The 18770-nt window shown below is 37.2% G+C and overlaps 1 protein-coding gene across 17 annotated transcripts in view; it reads left to right on the forward strand.

Moving 5' to 3' along the window:
- The window catches only part of CADPS2 (calcium dependent secretion activator 2), a 741873-nt gene that overhangs the window by 557490 nt on the left and 165613 nt on the right, over window positions 1-18770 (forward strand). The gene's annotated exons all lie outside the window — the stretch shown is intronic.

Consider the following 18770-nt stretch of genomic DNA (forward strand, 5'->3'; position numbering starts at 1 on the left):
AAGAAAAAAAGGAGTCCCAATCAGTGACAAGAAGAAAGTTGATTATCGATAGACACCAATGGAGAAAGGTAGCTGAGTAAGTTTTTTAGCCAGCTACCACATCAAAGAAGGCCATGATAATAATTTTAAACAGGAAATAGAACAAGTGTAAAACCAGCTTCTGAGCTATGTTTGATTCTTTCTTTTCCCACAACCCTTCTATCTAATCAGTTGCCAAGGCTTGTCCATCTTATGTGTCATATATCCAACACTGTCTCTCTCCACTTGCATTAATTAGAATTTTCCTCAATTAATGCAGTAGCTTTCTAATGATGTCTCTGCCTCCTTTACACAGCCTTGAAATTGCTATTCCCTAAATCCAGATCTTAGCATAAAATCTCCAGGTCAGAAATCTTCAGTGCTACTTTATGCCTCTAGGACAAAACAAAAAATCCTCAGCCTGACATTTGAAGCCATTAATGGTCTGGCCTGTACCTACTTCTCCAGTTTTATTTCATATTAGTCCTCATCTTAAATTCTCCATTTGAGTCAAATTGGTCTGCTGGCTCTTTCCTATACATGACATTGTATCTCCTGATTCAGTTTTTTCACAAGTACTCTGGCCCTTTCCTCCCTCCCCTTCAAAGTCCAAAACACACTCCATCCTCACTTGTTTTTGTCAAGTCCTTAACTTCTTTCAGAATATGGATGACACAGCACTTCCTTCATAAGCCTGTTCCTGATATCTTCAGAAATGAACAGTCTCATTGAAATTATTCTGTTAACTTTATATTCGCTTGCTTATGTGTATGTATATATGTAATATATACATAAACATATACACCTATATACATACACACACACTTATAAATAGGTGTAATTATTATCTCCATTCCTCTACTGGAGGAAACTGAGTCAAGCAGATTAAGTGACTAATCAAGGGTCATAGAGCTAGTAAGCCTCCAAGGTCAGATTTGAATTTAGGTCTTTCTGACTCTTAAGTTTAGCACTCAATTCACAGTACCACCTAACTGCCTAGTGAAAAGTTAATGCTACTGTCTAGGTGCAAGACCTGAAACCAGAACTTGCCACATTTACTTTCATTTTGTAAAACCTGTATTTCCATTAAAATGGTAAGGTTTAATAGGAGGATAGGATTGGAGATAGTAGGATTTTAGATCCGTAGCCAAAAAGGAATCTTAAAAGCCACATAATCCAGTTCACCTCCATACTACCCCTATTTCATAGATGAGGAAACTCATGTTTAGAAAAGTTAAGAGATTTCTGTGCCTAAAGTCACATAGGTAGGCAGTAATAAAGTCTGAATACGAACCTAAGTTCTCTGACTCCAAAGCTAATATACCCTTTTTCAATGTACTACACTGTGGCATTAATTTTATTTATTTGCCTGGATTTTACTTATATATGTATATTATACACACACACATATACACACACACACACATACCCCTATATATGTATGTGTATGTATTTACAAATCCCTTTTTGTGGTAGTGAACACAGAGGGCTAGAAAATTCAGATTGTTCATCCATGGTTAATTTACAGGTGGTTTCATGAGACACACACACACACAGGTATTTTATTTGTGGGGAGAATGCAATAACTCAGTTTAGTCAGGATATTAAAAATATCCTGAAGAAAATACTATTTCTTGCATTCCATACATTTTGTCAATGATCACTCCAAAATACCATACAACTAAGGTTAATTGTATAAGAAATATAGATATTATAGAGCTAGGCTATAACATGGTAATTAGAGAAGTATCAGCATGTATACATATGCATATATATATAAATACATCAATTACTGACAACTTATTACTAAGTCATAGAAGTTTTCTGCCTTTTACTAGCCGTTTTTAGGTAGGAGTGCTCTTATCACATCCATCTCTGAAGCATCTGACATTGACATAGGCTTTCCATCATAAATGTTCAGTTACATGTGCCTTTGTGAAATGTTCATCGTTTGGTTTTTTTATGATCTTTTTTTAAATTTTTGCATCTTTCAAGACACATTTTCAATAAAATCTTATTGATAATTCTTCAAATTTATTATTTCACAAATTCTAAGGAGAGAAAGACTTCCTTTTATTAACTTCAGTGAAAGACAGCAGTGCTTTCTGGATGTGACAATTTTCAGGGAGCACATCTTTTCCCATAGTGGTGAGCACTCCATGCGTGTGCCTTCTGTATAGACTCATACTCTGAATAGCTCGCTGAGTGTTTTTTGGAATAAAAGAAAAGAGTTAAACAGAAAGGGTCTGACTGGTACTAAGACATCAAGGAAAAGAGGGAGAGAGAGAGGGGGGAAGAAAGAAAAGAAGAAAGTGAGTCAAGGACAGAAACAGACACACTCACGTAGGATGATAGCCACACACATCCAGGGATAATGCATGCACTCACTCATCTGCAGTACCACTAAGGACTGACAGTAAGGAAAAAAGAGGATTTCACAGACAATGCATGATAGGGCAAAGTTCTAGGTTGATATGTGTTGTTACTTATCTTGGTTTTATAAGTCAGACGGAGGAAGAGAAAGACTAAAGCACCAATAGAAAATGGTCTTTATAGTCCAATTAAATGCCTTGTGCAGGATGGATTATCAGCATATTCAATTATTGGCAGGGTGGGGGTCTTAGGCAGGTCATCTTAGAACTGCCCAACAAAGACCATGTTAGGCTTTGACTAAGTTTGCATGCATGATACAGAAACACCATCACTACTGGTGATTGCACAAAGTAATCTCACAGAGTGTTTAGGCAACATTAATGATATCCACGAGATGAGTTTGTCAGGGGGTCCCTACCATTCACGGATGCTAACCTTTTCACTTACCTGTTATTTTTCAACAAGAATTAGGGGCCATACTCCCATCTTACAGTATCTGATAGGATTTGTGAAGCAAAACTGTAGCTGGTGATAATAAATGTAACTAATCATAAAAAATTAAATTGCATTATAGCATAAATGAAATCATTCTTCTTTCATTTTGTCTGGGTCAGTATTTCATCTATGTCAGGAATTCCTGGTGTGGAAACAAATTCTGCCAGTATTGATCTGAAACTTGTTTGTTTCTTCTAGCACTAGAGGGTACTAAAAGTTTCAGTGACTTGCCTAAGGTCACACAGCTAGCACATGACTTGCACCCTTGACTTCTTAACTATAAGAGAAACCCTCTAGCCACTGTACCGTGTTGCCCCTTACCCTCATTGACATGATCCTCAATATAGTTAAACAAAACACTGCACAGAACATAAAAAGAGGATCCTGCTTCAGGTGACTTAGATTTGAAACATCTTGGAAAAACAGTGTAAATTCCATAATCAAGGTGTTACCCCTGTGCTTACCCAGAACTGTAGTAGCCTAAACATGCTCACTTCACTGAGCTGTCATATTCATCGCCCTAAAGTGTAGGTCTGACTGACCATGTCACCTCCTGAATAATCTCTAGTAGCCCCCTATTATCTCCAGGATCAAACGCAAAATGTTGTTTGGCTTGTAAAGCCCTTTACAATCTGTCCTTTCTTATGTTTCCATTTATCTTCCACTATACTACCTTATTTATTACTCAGTGATTTAGCAGCATAAGCCTTCTAGCTATCCCTTCTTTTGATACTCTGATCTACCAGTTTTGTGTCTTTTTATTAGCTGTCTATCATAACTACTCTTCTTCCTTCTCATCTTGCCTCCTGGCTTATTAGCTTCCTTCAAGGTATAGCTCAAATCCTACTTTCCAGAAGAAGCCATATCTTGTATGTACATAATTGTTTACCTGTAGTCTTCCCCATTAGAAAGTGAGCTCCATGAGATCAGGGACTAGTTGGTTCTCCTTCCCCCTGCCCGTTCTTTCTTTTTTTTTATTCACTTGACTTGACATTCTACCAATGGAAAAATGCTCATTTGAAAAGGTTTTCCTTGGTTATTTTTTTCATTGTGCATATATGCATACAATTGCACACTGTGCAACCTTTCTCTGGCTCACTGCTAATCCAACCTTTCCCCCCCACCAACACTAACAAACATACCTACTATCCTCTAGTTCAGTATCCTCAAACTACGTTAATGATGTGTTGAATGTCAAATCAATTGCCCTAAAATTGGTTAGCAACAAAATTCTATAGGGTAATATAAGTCTTATTCATTAAAAAAAACCACAAGTGTTACAGCACTCTGATGTATCTGTGATTTAATCAACTGCATACTTCTTGTGGAACAAACCACAATCAATCTACATCATCCTGTCCTATGTAATTCTTTTCCCTGATCTTCCTCCTTAAATTCTCTACTTGGAATCCAACACATTTTTTTTTTTTGTGTATAACATTTCATTGATGATACATTAAGGCCTACTCATATCCAGCCTGTGCTTCCCCATTGTCCTTTGGTTGGCCTTTAACTTTAATTCTTTAGAAACTGTGATAATCCATGATTTTCATATAGAAACACCAAACAAAGCATCATTTTAAAGATAGCCCTTTATCTCAGAGGGAAGCTTGGGCTCCTAAAACCCTACACAATTTTCCAGATATTAGTTGATTTTGTTCAACAAGCATTCCCTGGCGTGACTACTATAAATATTTTAAGAAGCATATATTAAGAATATATTATGGGGGAGACATCAGGACATAGATGATAGAAGGTTAGTATTGAGGTCAGGAGGACCTGGTTTCAAATTCTTCCTTTCACACATTGATCTCCTATGGAGGATCTAGGAGAGATCTGTGTGAAAATACAGAATGAGAAGGTTATAGACAGAATAGAATCTGAACATATGGAGGGAATGCCCATTTTGATGGAATAACAGATTCATTTGAAGCATCGGTACAAATTGCTCAGGATCCAGTATTTAATATAGCATCTTCAATCTTTTTTTTAAATCATTACTATGTATAGATCTTTGAATTCCAGTGCAAAGGGAGCAGAGGAGAATAGAGTGGCATAGATAATATTTTAAGGTTTCCAGGGTGGCCCCTGTTTCCATCCCCATCACTTTTCTTCAACATCTGCTCTAGGTATTATAGTATCTGCATATAAATGATGTCCTCACCCCTTAGATTCATCTAGCATGGACTTGCCTGTCTCTTCCACAGTGCTAACGAAAGATTGATTGGCCCTGGCCTTGTGTGTGCCTTCAGTACTGTTCCTGAAACTGATTTCCTTGACTCATAAATTTGAATTTTCCTAGTTTTAGTAGGAGATATTGAATAGCAGCAACCTGAAAAGCCGTTGACATGGATTGAACCGGTCAGCAAGCTCTTCTCCTGCATTGACTATGGATGCCAGTATTTGAGTGGTTCAAAGGATCATAGAAGTTTTCTAAGTCAGCCCCTTCATGAGACTGTGATTTGCCCAAGGTCACACAGATAATGAGTACAAGCGACATGATTTTAGCCCAGGACCTTACACCTCAGAACCAGTGCTCTTTCCAAGATACCACAAGATATCCATAGTTTTTTATCTTCTCAATGGTAGCCCATGTCAAATCCAAGAACTCTAATTTGTATGGGACAATATCACTGTAGAAAATCTTTTATCTAGTTTATGATCCTGCACAAGTCCTTTAATCTTTGTCTGCCTCAATTTCCTCATCTGTAAAATGAGGATAATAGCACCTACTCCACAGAATTTTTGTGAGGAATAAATGAGATAATACTTGTAAGAGACTTTACAAGTCTTGAAGCTCTGTGTAAATATTAGATATCGTTTTTGTTGATGTTGTTACTGGCGAATGGAATAGGTTTCTGACGAACAACCTTTTTTGATATATAATTGTCCCTAAAGCCCCAATTTCATTACCTTTTAAGAATTGTCGTGGTACTTTGAACAGGTTGATAACATAAACTGAATTCAGAAAAGAGCAGTAATAGTCACAAGAACTCAAAAGAACTTTAAGTAGTTGTGGCAAAATTAAATTCTGACCATCCCAAGAGCTGAAAACAAAGAGTCCCAATTGAGAGACATGCTTTCAAGATAATCTGGGCTCATTATGTGTAAAGGGCTTGCCTGATTCTACATGTTCCAACACTGAGGCAAATGCATGAGAGCATTGATTAACTCTTTAAAAGATTTTAAACACTTTTCATGCCAGTGATCTCCAAGTGGTACTGAAGAGGTCAAGCCAGATTGACCTTTCCTTGTTCTTCCATCCTCCGTTTTTCCTCAACTCTCAATTTCTGCATATCTACAAGTGAGATTATTGAATTACTTAAGGATGATAACACTTGAGATTTGGTTTGATATATTTTTGTTTTTCCTTACTATTTCCCGTTCATCTCTTTTCTTCCTTAATTCCTTAATCAGCCTGGTCAATAGCAGTTAGGTGCTACTGTGTGTAGAGTTTTATACCGGAGATCAAGAAGACGAGTTAAAGTAAGACCTCTGACATTTACCAATTGGGTACCTTAAGTAAATCATTTAGCCTTTCTTAGCCTCAGTTTTCTAAACTGTAAAATGGGAATAATAACAGCATCTATTTCACATGCTTGTTTTGAGACAATAGGTTTGCAAACCTTAAAGCATTCTATCAATGGTAACTGTCATCGCTATCAGTTGCAAGTTGCTAAGAACTCATCTCGAGCAATCATATTTCCTACAGTATCCTTATTTGATGTTGCTTTATATCTAGAGTAGACCTAGTATCATTTCCTGTCCTCTGTGGTCACTGTCCCTTTAATCACCACTTCTAATATAGTACCTTCTCCAACCTCTGCATGTAGCTAGAAACTTTTTCACTCTTCTCTTGAGTTAAAGTTGTGAGCTGCATCTAAATGTGCACTTCACTCCCCATAACTCCAAAATAGTTCTTTCTCCAGTGCCCTCCCATTTTCATATTCTACAAAAGAGAAGGGTTCCCACTTTGAGATGCACAGTGCATGCCCACTTCCCTAATAATTCAGTGCACCAAATGGGGAGAAAATTTGGAACTCAAAATTTTGTGGAAATAAATGTTGAAGTGTTAAAATAAATAAATAAAATTATGTATATAAAAAAAAACAATTCAGTGTACCAACAAAATTGAGGGAATCTTATCTATCAAACCTTCTCTTTGCTGTGTACTGGGAAATCCATGACAACAGAGAAACAAGTCTTATGTTTGAGGAGTATACATTCTATTCAAAGAGACAACATGCACGTATGTAGATTTATACAAAATAGATACAAGATAATGGGCAGTGGGGGATTTAGCTGCTAGAGAAATCTGAAAAGACTTTATTTAGGTTCTGGTTCCCAAGCTTCATCTTCATGGAAAGAGGAAATACATTTCAGACCTGAGGGTGAGGATGGGATAGCCAGTGCAAAGACACAGAAATAACTCACTGCAAGGAACAGCAGAAAGACCAATTTGGCCTGTATTGTCGGTCAAGGGGAATTCTATGTAATAAGGCTGAAAAGGCAAGATGGAGCCAAGCTAAAAGGCTTCAAATGCCAGAGGAATTTGTAATTGATCTTGGAGGAGAGGGAGTTGTTGGAGCTTGAGTAGGGCAGGGAGATTGTTGTCCTACCTGCTTAGGGAAATCATTTTGGCCCCTATTTATAGGATAGATTAGTGTGTGTGTGTGTGTGTGTGTGTGTGTGTGTGTGTGTGTGTTCATCCTTCGTTGTCGAAGAAGATCATGCTATCAGAGAAATAATGACATGACTTGCACTTGACTTTGTTTTGAGGGAGGGAGGGCTGTGTAGGTCACCAGCCTCACTTCTCCTTCAGAGCCATCTGAAACCAGTGACCAGATATTCATCGGGATGACTGGAGATGACCCAACTGGGGTTAAGTGACTTGCCCAAGGTCACACAGCTAGTGAGTGTCAAGTGTCTGAGGTGAGATTTGAACTCAGGTCCTCCTGACTCCTGCACTGGTGCTCTATCCACTGTACCACCTAACTAACCCTAATGGATGGATTGGTGTAGAAAGAGACTTGAAGTGGAGAGACCAACTAGGAACCTATTTCAGTAGTTCTGGTGAGGGGTGGTTTGGATCTGAACAAAAGGAAGAAGCATTTGGCAAGTGCTATAATGTGGACAGGAAGCCACCTATTCTTTCATTTTTTATATTTTTACATTTTTCCACATAACTTTTATTTTTTTCAATTATATGGTAAAGATAGTTTTCAACATCCACTTTTATAAGATTTTGAGTTTCAGTTTTTTTTCTTTCTCCATCCCTTCCCTCTCTAAGATGGCAAGCAATCTAATATAGGTTAAACATGTACTGTCATGTTAAGCATATTTCCACGTTAGTCATATTGGGAAAGAAGAATCAGAACAAAAGAGAAAAACCAAAAGAAAGAAAAAAAAACAAAAAAAGTGAAAATTGTATACTTCAATCTGCATTCAGACTCCATAGTTCTTTCTCTGGATGTGGATAGCATTTTCCTTCATAAGTTTTTTTGGAATTGTCCAAGATCATCGCTTTGCAGAGGAAAGCTAAGTCTGTCAATGTTGGTCATCTTTCAATGTTACTGTTACTTTGTACAATTTTCTCCTGGTTCTGCTCACTTCACTCAGAATTAATTCTTATAAGTCTTTCAAAAAGGAATTTATTAATTGCTTAGAGCATTCATGGATCCATGAGAGATAGACAGGCTCTGGTGTTAAGTAGTTTAGCATTTATTTTAGAGAAATAAAGTCTATCTAAATAAAAGAGAGAAAAACTCTAAAACAACACATAAATACATGTAGTTGTTAGATTGATACAATGTACCTGAAAACTTAAAGAAAATGACAAACCTTTATGGGGTAGAATTATGCTTTGGCTTAGAAAATCCTCCTACCACCCCCCCAAAACAAATTCATTGAAATGATTCAAATCAAGTGTCTCTGACAGCCACGTAGGCTTTGTAAGTCAGTGATTCCATCCATATTTTAATGTGTGGTGTTGTTTAAGTCAGTTTTATCAATAACTATTCAACCAAGGAGGTGTTAGAGGTGATAAAAGGACAACAGCAGCATCATGAACCTCAGTTCACAAATACTACTCCTTTCTTTGCCTTAGGATCACCCAGGTACCTTGGAAGATAGCCGGCCAGATTGAGTCTTGCCTTTCAGCAATAGTCTTTACTTTTCCTAGCCTTCCAGCAGAGGACTGTCAATCCTTAGGGTGAACTTCATCAGACACTCTAATCTGTAATTATCCCCTATCAGCCAGCTGCTAGGCTCATGATGCATAGAGAAGACCCAGAGGGAGATAAAACCTGATCGTGCACCTGGCTCTTTATAAAGTCAAGACCTGTGATTTCATTAGTATATGGAATTCTTGCTATCTCAGCAAAGGGGTAGCTCTTCTGCAATTTGGTCTTAGAGAGCCGCCTGGGAAACTAAGAGGATAAGTAACTTATCCAGGGTCTCCCAGGCAGTATATGTCAGAGGAGGGACTTAAATAGCTCAGGCGTTTCAGACTCCATGGGTGGCTGGCTTTTTATGCTGCTTCAGTGTCCCCCTGACATCCCCTAAAAGACTAAAATCCTGATGGCTAAAGTTTAACGAGAGAGACAGAGAGTGAGAGAGAGAGAGAGAGACACACACACACACACACACACACACACACACACACAAAGAGTGCATTCACAATGTATACCTGTGGCCAAAAAGGCTACTTGAGTCTTGCAAAGCATCTCTCTGATCAGAGCAGAGAGGAGAAAAGTTTGTACTTAGAGAATCTTCACTTTCCTTTTTGGGTATTTTTTGTTTGGTGTTGCAAATATTTGTCTAGTTCCCATGGAATAGAAGTTTGACTTAATATCAACAAACCTCCTAACTCTTTTTTAAAATTGTACCTGGATTTGTGGTCCCTAAATGACAATATTAGATACAGCTTGCTGAAAAGAGGCTTGTTAATATCACACTTCACATTTAGTGATGTTCAGTTTGCTCACAACAATATGTAACATCTGAGCTTGTTCTCCTCCTCAAGCTATGTGCCTTTGGTTAGGCTGTTGGTTGTCCTTCAAACACTGGATCAAAAGAGTATTTATTAAATTTTCTTTTATTCTATTAGGTACTGATATTTTTCTAAAATATTAATTATCAATGATTAAGCATTTAGTATATGCCTAGCACTAGAACTTTCTAAAATAGAAATCAAAAAATCTGTTTTGGAGTAGATCATAAATATCAAGCTTTTATGTGATAGGTCACTTTTCAACCAAGAGACTACCACAAGACGTCAATTATCATGAAAACGTTTTTAATTGGAAAGAATGATATTTTATTATGGAATATCAAAAAAACCCGTCTAGTTCATGGGACATTTTCTTAGAGATGTCACAAATTAGACTGTAATTCATTTAAGACTATAAATAATTTGTATGTTACCCATTAATTTCTAGCACTTAAGGACTTCTCCTAAAGTCAATGAACAGTGTTTTTAAGTGTATTTTTTTCCTGTCCTTCCTTTTGAATTGACCCTACTGGCTTAGACTGTGGTAATGGATTTGTGTTGATCTATCTAAAATTTCTTGTCACATCGCCTTTCTGACCAATGACATATTTACCATATGGCCAAATCAAAATCAGACATGTAATCTAAAAAAAAGTGAAGCTGACTTCCTCAAATGAGAATTGAGCCCTTGATCTTGGACTTATTAGAATAATATCTTGACAAACTCAGAATGGTCACGGACTGTCTTGGGCAGAAATGAAAGAGGGTTTAGACCTGTTCTTCTTGGTCAAAAAAGGCAAAAGTAGGAAGAATTGGGTAGATATTCCAATAGGATTTTTTTTCTAACTTGTTAACAATTAGCTATTGAATGACAGAATGGGCTGCCCCAGGAAGTAGTGGATTTCCCCACACTTCAGGTAGTTAACTTAGAGAAAAAAATTTAGCATGTTACAGATTGGACTAGCTGTCCTCTTGGACAGTATGGACATATTGGTCTACCCAATCCAGTCAAAATGGTATCCTAAGGAGAGATGATAGATAGATAGATAGATAGATAGATAGATAGATAGATAGATAGATAGATAGATAGATAGATAGATAGTTGTGTGTATTATGAACATATATGTAGATTGATATTTAAGAGCCTAAATGAGGGTTTTTTTTTCTTTTTAAACATTATTATATAGACAGCTTAATTCTATAAAAGATTTCTGGATTGTGGTTTTAGTGGGAGATTTGTTAATTCTTTCTTAATAATTTTCAGTTTAGGAAAATATTGACTCAAAAAATGGATTCACTTTTTAGTCATGCAAATCAATAAATATTTATTAACCATTTAATATAAAAGGCCCTGTATATTATTAACAAGTTCTTTGAGCTATTTCCCACCAACAAAGAATCATCTGCAGAATTAAGTTATTATATGGACAATTCACACTCTTCAAAAATATTTTCTTCTCCAATACAAAGTCACAATTTTCTTTGAATTATGCCAACGATGCACTCAGTTCTCCATTTTACTTTGCATTTATAGATAAAACTTCTGTCTCAAGGCCTTATAATGCTTTTGTTATGCCAATTGCCTGTTTTGTAAATTAGCAATGCACTTGCCATTTGTTTATTTTTTCCATATAGATGTTTTCAGACTTCATTTTATTCTTTGGGAACAGGTTGACTTGTCGTGTGTCTTCATTTCAATCCAGGTTCCACTACATATTCAAAATAGGATTGGCAAGGTACCATCACATTTTACATTGCATCTCATTCCCTTATTTACATATTATATCTGCCTTCCTACTTCTTCATATATACATATATATAATACATTAATAACAATAAGTCAGTAATTAATATATACCTACATAATATATCAACTACAATCATTAGCCAATATTTTATAGTGTGATTGGTGTTTTTAGTGTTAATTTCATAGTTAATTTTAGTGTTAATTTTATAGTGTTAATTATGATAATGGTATATTAATAATAAAAATATTGATATTAATCTATAAAAAAATTAAAAAACCAAAAAGCCCCAGAGAGTTGCTTCAGGCCTTGAAAAAGTTAAGTGACTTGCCCAGAGTCATATATTCTATAAAGTAAGAGGAGATCAGGTTATCTTCATTCCATGGCTGGCTCCGTATCTACTATGCAACATTGCCTCTGTGTTCTTTTCCAAACCCATCAACATAGTTATATTATTATTTTTTTAAAGTGAAAATGCAAAAGATCTGTATTTTGAGATCAAAGAATTTGTTTTTTAGATTTCTTCTCCAAAATAAGCTTCCTTCATCAGATGAAGTGTGATTCCTCTCACTGAAATTTATAGGCACAGAATTTCTTCTCTTTGCTTTCCAGGATTGAGAACTTGGTAATTTCAGGGGAAGGAAAGAACACTACTTATCTAAATGGCCATGAACTTCTGAAGGATGTCGTTCTGGGTTAGACAGCTGGGAAGGAGCATAGGTTAAGGAAACAAACAGAAACAGAAAGGAGATATTTGTTTGCTTTTTGACCATCCTCCCTGACATCTTACTCTCATGCTGTGACTCCCCATTCTTTCCCTCTTGTTCACAAATGAATATTGGTGGGAAATACACGAAGTGCAAAGTGCCTTCTACCCGCTGTGCTGCCGGCTGAATTGACAGTTCAAAAATACCACCGTCTAGGTGTCTCTCCCTTTCTCACTCTCTCCAGAGGAAGCTGGCTAATGTCATGTATTCCTCATAGGGAAGGGTAAGTTAAGGGGGGAGGGAAAATTGGGGGGAATGTAAAAGATCCTATAAAAGACAAATGAAGACCAAAGGTTCCCATTTACCTACTGGCCATTTACAAAATCAAGCAAGTGTCATATAGTTGCCACTGTTATGAGGATCAATTGAGATTGCCCTTAAAAGTGCCTGGTAAATGCTAGGTGCTTAATCAATGCTTGTTTCCGTTCTTTCTTCCCCTGCCAACATAGACACTAGAGTTAAACATAGACACATAGACACTAGAGTTAAACATAGACAGACACTAGAGTTAAACATAGACACTAAAGTTAAACATGGACACATAGACACTAGAGTTAAACATAGACACTAAAGTTAAAGAGGGCAATTAAATTGGGAAAAAAAAATTATCTCTCTAGGATTGACAGTAAGTAAGAGGAGATCAGGTCATCTTTATTCCATGGCTGGCTCAGTATCTACTATACATTTCTTGTGAAAGAATGAATAGCAAGGTTTCTTGTTGCTGCTGTTTTTAATGAAGTTATGGAATGCCTAACGTTAGGATATTTGTCCACAACAAAGATGCAGTGATGAACATGGAAAAGAAATGCACAGGAATTTACCCACATCAACTACATCAGTCTCCACAGAAATAGACAAAAGGAAAGCTCCTTCCCATCTCTTTGTCATGACAAGGGCTCGGCTTTCTGTCTCTTTGTTTCCCTAGTGCTTTGCATGTGTTAGAGAGGACTAAATAAATCTTTAATGATAATGATGAGCTCATGAGAAATTCACATGGTATTTTGGCAAGGTTATGAAGGATAGCTCAAAGAAGGTAGAGAGATCATTTAGAAAACCATTAGAATGGTTGAGGTAAGAGGTGATGAGGGGACATGAATCAGTGTGGGGGAAGTGGAAATTTGAGGACAGATGAAAGAGATATTATGAAGGTAGAATCGAGATGATTTGTCCACTGATCACATGGAAAGCAAAGGAAGGAAGTAAAGTGGATTGGGAGGAGAGATGTTCAATTGAAGTTAGAAGGGGTGAGTTCTCTTTGTGTCACATTGTATTTGAGGAGTGGGACACTGAGACAGATATGGAGCAAACAGAGAGAAATGTGGGACTGGAGCTCAGGAGAGAGGAGTTCCATACAAAAGGATTATTATTATTATCATTGAAGCCATGACTGGGTAGAAAACTGCCAAGGAAGACAGAGTCTCAGGAAAAGCTGACACTGAATGAATGATTAGAGGTAAAAGAACTGAGGAGACCAGGGAGGTAGAACTACCAGGAGTAGAGCAGAGGAGAAGAGCACAGGAGGCTAGAAAATGCTAAGAGGGCAGAAAGTCAGGAGTGTCAGATGAAGGAGGTAGAACAAGGAGGATGAGAAGTCAGAAAAGTCCATTGAATTTGGCAGTTATGAAGCTTAGGACTCTAGAGGGTGTAGATATTGCAGAGAGAAGGAACCGACTGAAGTCAGATTGCAGGGGTCTGACGACTGAATAAGGAAATAGATAGCAAGCACAGGTTATATGAACCTTGTGAACCTTTTGGAGAGATCATAATGAATATTCAATGAAATAATGTTGGTGAAGCAATAAGTAAATTTCAGTTGCTTTTGCTATCTTCATAATCAATAAGGACTGATTAAAAAGGTACCTTTATTAAACTGATCCATCTTTCCCTGTCCCTATTTATAGAGCAATTAAGAAATATCTCTAGCTGTATCTCTCATTATACGTGGCTTAATGATCTACCTCACAGTTATGAGAATACTTTGTAAACCTTAAAACCCTAGACAAATCTAAGTTATTATAATTATTATCATGATATCATATCATAATTCATAGACTATTCTTATGTGAACTGTATTGGATAAAATCTGTGGCTACAACTTTCTATGAAGGTCCAGATTTATTATGGAACTTTCTTGACCTGTGAAACAAGTTTTTAACCTTCAGATGAACATAGACATTTATTTTGAGATCCTGATCTTAATTGAGTTTAAAAAAAACAATCTGTTTGGGTTTTTTAATATCACTTTGGTCATGTCGCTCCTCTCCTTAGAAATCTTCACTGTCTCCCTATTGCTTACTAAGTAGAATTCATTAAAAAAAAAAAGCACATAAGATTGTAGAGGCAGCTAGGATGATACATTGCATAAAAAGCTGGGCCTTGGAGTCAGGAAAACTAGTTCAAACACTGCCTCAGCAGTTCTCCAGGCCAAATCACTTAACTTTTGTGTCCCTCAGTTTTCTTAGCTGTAAAATGAGGATACTAATAGCACTTACCTCATCGGATGGTGGTGAGGATCAGTTGAGATATCTGTAAAAAACCCTTAGTACAGTGCCTGGCATATAGTAGGCCCTATATATTTATCCTCTTTTTTCTTTCTCTTCCTTTATAAAAATCCTAAGATTTTAGTCCTAGAAATGAACTGAGAAACCACTTAAAGCATTTCATTTTGTAGTTGAGCAAACTGATACCTCAGAGAGTGAAGTGACTTTTGAAGTCCTAGAGATGAAAAGGGGCACAACCAGAATTTGAGCCTGAGTCGTCTGACTCCAAAATCATTGGTCTATTACAGGTTAATCTTCTTTATATGATATTCAAGGCCTTCCATGATTTGACACCCTAGCTTTCCTGGGCTACTTACCCCACATAATCTCAGCTGCATCCAAACTGGACCATCCTCTTTACCCTGAATGGGTCCTGAACTTTCCTGCTTTGGTTCACATTCCTTGTGTCTTTCCTTATTCATACACTGGATTCCTACCTGGTCTTTAAAATCTTTCAAACTTAACATAATGCTAAGCCTTCTCTGAAGCTATACCTGATTCCTGATCCCCCTCCCACCTGCCAGAAAAAAAAAATAAAAGAACCAGTAACAGCCTTTTTACTGGCAGAAATCATATATTAGGAGGTGGAGCCAAGTTGGCAGAGTAAAATCAGGGACTCATCTGAGCCCTCCTCCAAACCCTTCCAAATACCTGTAAAAAACTCTAAAAAATTCTAGAGCAGCAGAACCTACAAAAAGAGTGAAGCAAATCTCCAGGCCAAGACAGCCTGGAAGGTCAATAGGAAGGGTCTGTTGCACCAGGCTGAGAAAGGAGCATACTCCAGCCCAGACCATGCCTGCACAGACCAGGCTCCAGCAAACCCAGAGCAGGTTTTAGGGGACTGTAACACTGACAGCTGTGGTTTCCAGACTTCTTAACCTACAAATGCCAAAGACAGCTTTGAACATCAGTAGGAAAGGGCTGTTGGACCTGGATGAGAAAGGAGCAAAATCCAGTCCCAGCCCCAGCAAACCAGAAGCAGACCTTGGGAGTGACTGAATCATCAGTGTTAATGACATTGGCTGTGGCAGTTTCCAGAGCTCTTAGCCCAAAGAAGGTAAGGTATTGAACAACTGATTGACAGGAGATTAAAAGGGTCTCTTTGCTGGCACTGAAGCAGGACTCTGTTGCTTTACCCATATTAGGATCTGGGTCACATTCCTGGGTGGCAGTCCTGAGGCAAGGAAGAGCACTGGCATAGCAGAGCTTGGGGCAGCAAGAAAGGGTACCCTCCTCATAGTTCCAGGGTAGAAAAGAGTGCTTGTCGTCACTCACAGGCAAGAACACAGGCCAGGAGAGGAATAACCACCTCTCCTTTGATCATACCCCTTGGAAGAACTGAAAACTTATAGGTCCCTACAAGTATTTCTGAAAACAGCTACACAAAATCCCTGAAGCTTGGAATATTATGCCCTCCACACTGAAAGCAGAGCCCTACCTTAACAGAGTTAAAAAATCAAGAAGGATGGAAAATAAGCAAACAATGGGAAAAAACTCAGACTATAGAATTTTATTTTGGTAACAAAAAAGATCAAAACACACAATCATAAGAAAAGAGCAAAGTCGAACTCGTATATCCAAAGCCTCCATGAAAATATGTATTCGTCTCAGGCCATGGAAGAGCTCAAAAAGAATTTTAAAAATCAAGTAAGAGAAATAGAGGAAAATGGAGAACAGAAATGAGGGTGATATAAGACATGAAAAACAAGTTAACAACTTGGTGAAGGGGATGTCAAAAAAAATGGTGAAGAAAATAATACCTTAAAAATAGACTAGACCAAATAACAAAAGGCATCCAAAAAGCCAATGAGGAGAAGAATGCCTTAAAAAGCAAAATTGGACAAATGGAAAAGGAGGTTCAAAAGCTCACTGAAGAAAATAATTCCTTAAAAATTAGAATGGAGCAAAGAAAAGCTCCATTAGAATTAGAATTCAAAAATTAGAATGGAAGCAAATGGGAGACAGGAGGAAGGGAGAGAAATTGGAACTCAAAGTTTTAAAAACAAATGTTAAAAATTGTTTATATGTAACTGGGGAAAAATTAAATACTAAATAAATTTTAAAAACAGAAATCACATTAACAGCTCAGTAGGTACACTTACGCATTATTTGTTAAGCTAACAAGAAAGCATGGCATAGCAGGCAGAGAGGAAGGAAAACTCAGTTTCAGATTTTGCCTCTGACACATACTGGTTGTGGGACCCTCACTTAACCCATTCAGTGCCTCTCAGAAAACCTTTTGTAGATGGTAAACTGCAGTGTAGATACCAATTTTCATTGATAAATGGAGTTTCCTCACTGGGAATTCAGTATGCCAATGAAATCAAAGATCTGGTCCCAAAAAATGAGGTCTGGTAGTTAATTGTCCATATGCCACATTCCCCTACCAGCCTATAAACTCCATGGACGCAGGGACCACATCTATTCTAAATTCTGTATTTCCCAAAGCACCCCCTACAATGTCCTATAGCTAGACACTGATAAATAAACATTTGCAGAATTGCATTGAAATGCCTGATGAAAATGGAAAATGTATAATTAACTCTAATGAAAGAAGCTAAAAAGTGCCACATTTTCAGGGTCAATTTCCCCTTAATTGTTCTAGTTGAGACATTCTAGAAACTAAAGGTGGCAAATTTCATTTACTAAGAAATTAGGTGTAAAGTTAGGTATAGAAGGATCTATTTCAGTCTCTAAAAATATATTCTTCACCTTTCATGAAATTTCAATTAAACAGCAGATTAAATGATTTCTAATGTATATTTCTAATTTGTTTGACAATTTATATACAATAATGATGCAAGGAGACATATACAATACCTGAGCAAAGGAGTTCGAGGTACTGGGTTCTAGTTCCACCTGTGTCATTGACTAGTTGTGTCACATGCTCTCTCTGACCTTCACTTTCCTTATCTTTAAAATGAAGATTATCATGTTTAACTAACTTACCCTCTCCCCAATTCTGCCACACACACATGCATACACGTGGGTATGCACACGCATGTGCGTGCGCGCACACACACACACACACACACACACACACACACACACACACAGCTGTTTTGAGTCTCAAATGAGATAATGAAGCATAGTTTCTGAGCTGGAAAGGACCTAAAAAGTAAATTACCAGGACTTCTACTTGAAACATAGCTATCTATGACAACATCCAAAATAAGGATCTTTTTTTTCCTTTTTTTTTTTTTTTTTTTTTTTTTTGTCTTTCCCTCTGCTTTAGCCCTTCTAGTGACATGGAACTTAGTATTCCCCTAAGCTGATTCACAGTATGACAATCCTGTTTTTAGACAGCCTTAATTGTTGATAATACTTGCCTTATATTGAGGCAAAATCTTCCTCTTATTAATTTCTACCCATTATCCCTCTCTCTTTCCTGTGAGATGAAGAATAAAGATGATAAATCCAAGTGACAAATATTCAGATATTTGAAAATGATGCTTAATTCTCCCCTAACTCCAGTCTTCTTCAAATTTAATGACTATTTCCTAGAGTATGTGAAAATACTTTGAAACTATTATATACTGTTGTCATACCCCCTCTGGGTAAATCCCTAAATGTAAACTTATACTCAAAGGTTGAGTCCCCACAGATTTGTTGCCACCTCCAGTTCTAGCAACAACCCTGTGGGTAGCTACTTCAACACCTGTAGTTTATACGCACTCACTAGTATGTTCATTTCCATAAACAATTAATCAGAAGCTTAATTAGCTTTTAGGGAAGAAATTTATTTAGGTGATATTGTAACAGTAGTTGACAGAAACATTTCCCCCAAAAGCCTTGGGGTGTTCTCTTCCTCAGACACACACAGCACTCATGGGAAGAGTGA

The sequence above is a fragment of the Notamacropus eugenii genome, chromosome 3 (genome assembly GCF_028372415.1).
Source record: "Notamacropus eugenii isolate mMacEug1 chromosome 3, mMacEug1.pri_v2, whole genome shotgun sequence".
In the NCBI taxonomy this organism is placed as follows: domain Eukaryota; kingdom Metazoa; phylum Chordata; class Mammalia; order Diprotodontia; family Macropodidae; genus Notamacropus; species Notamacropus eugenii.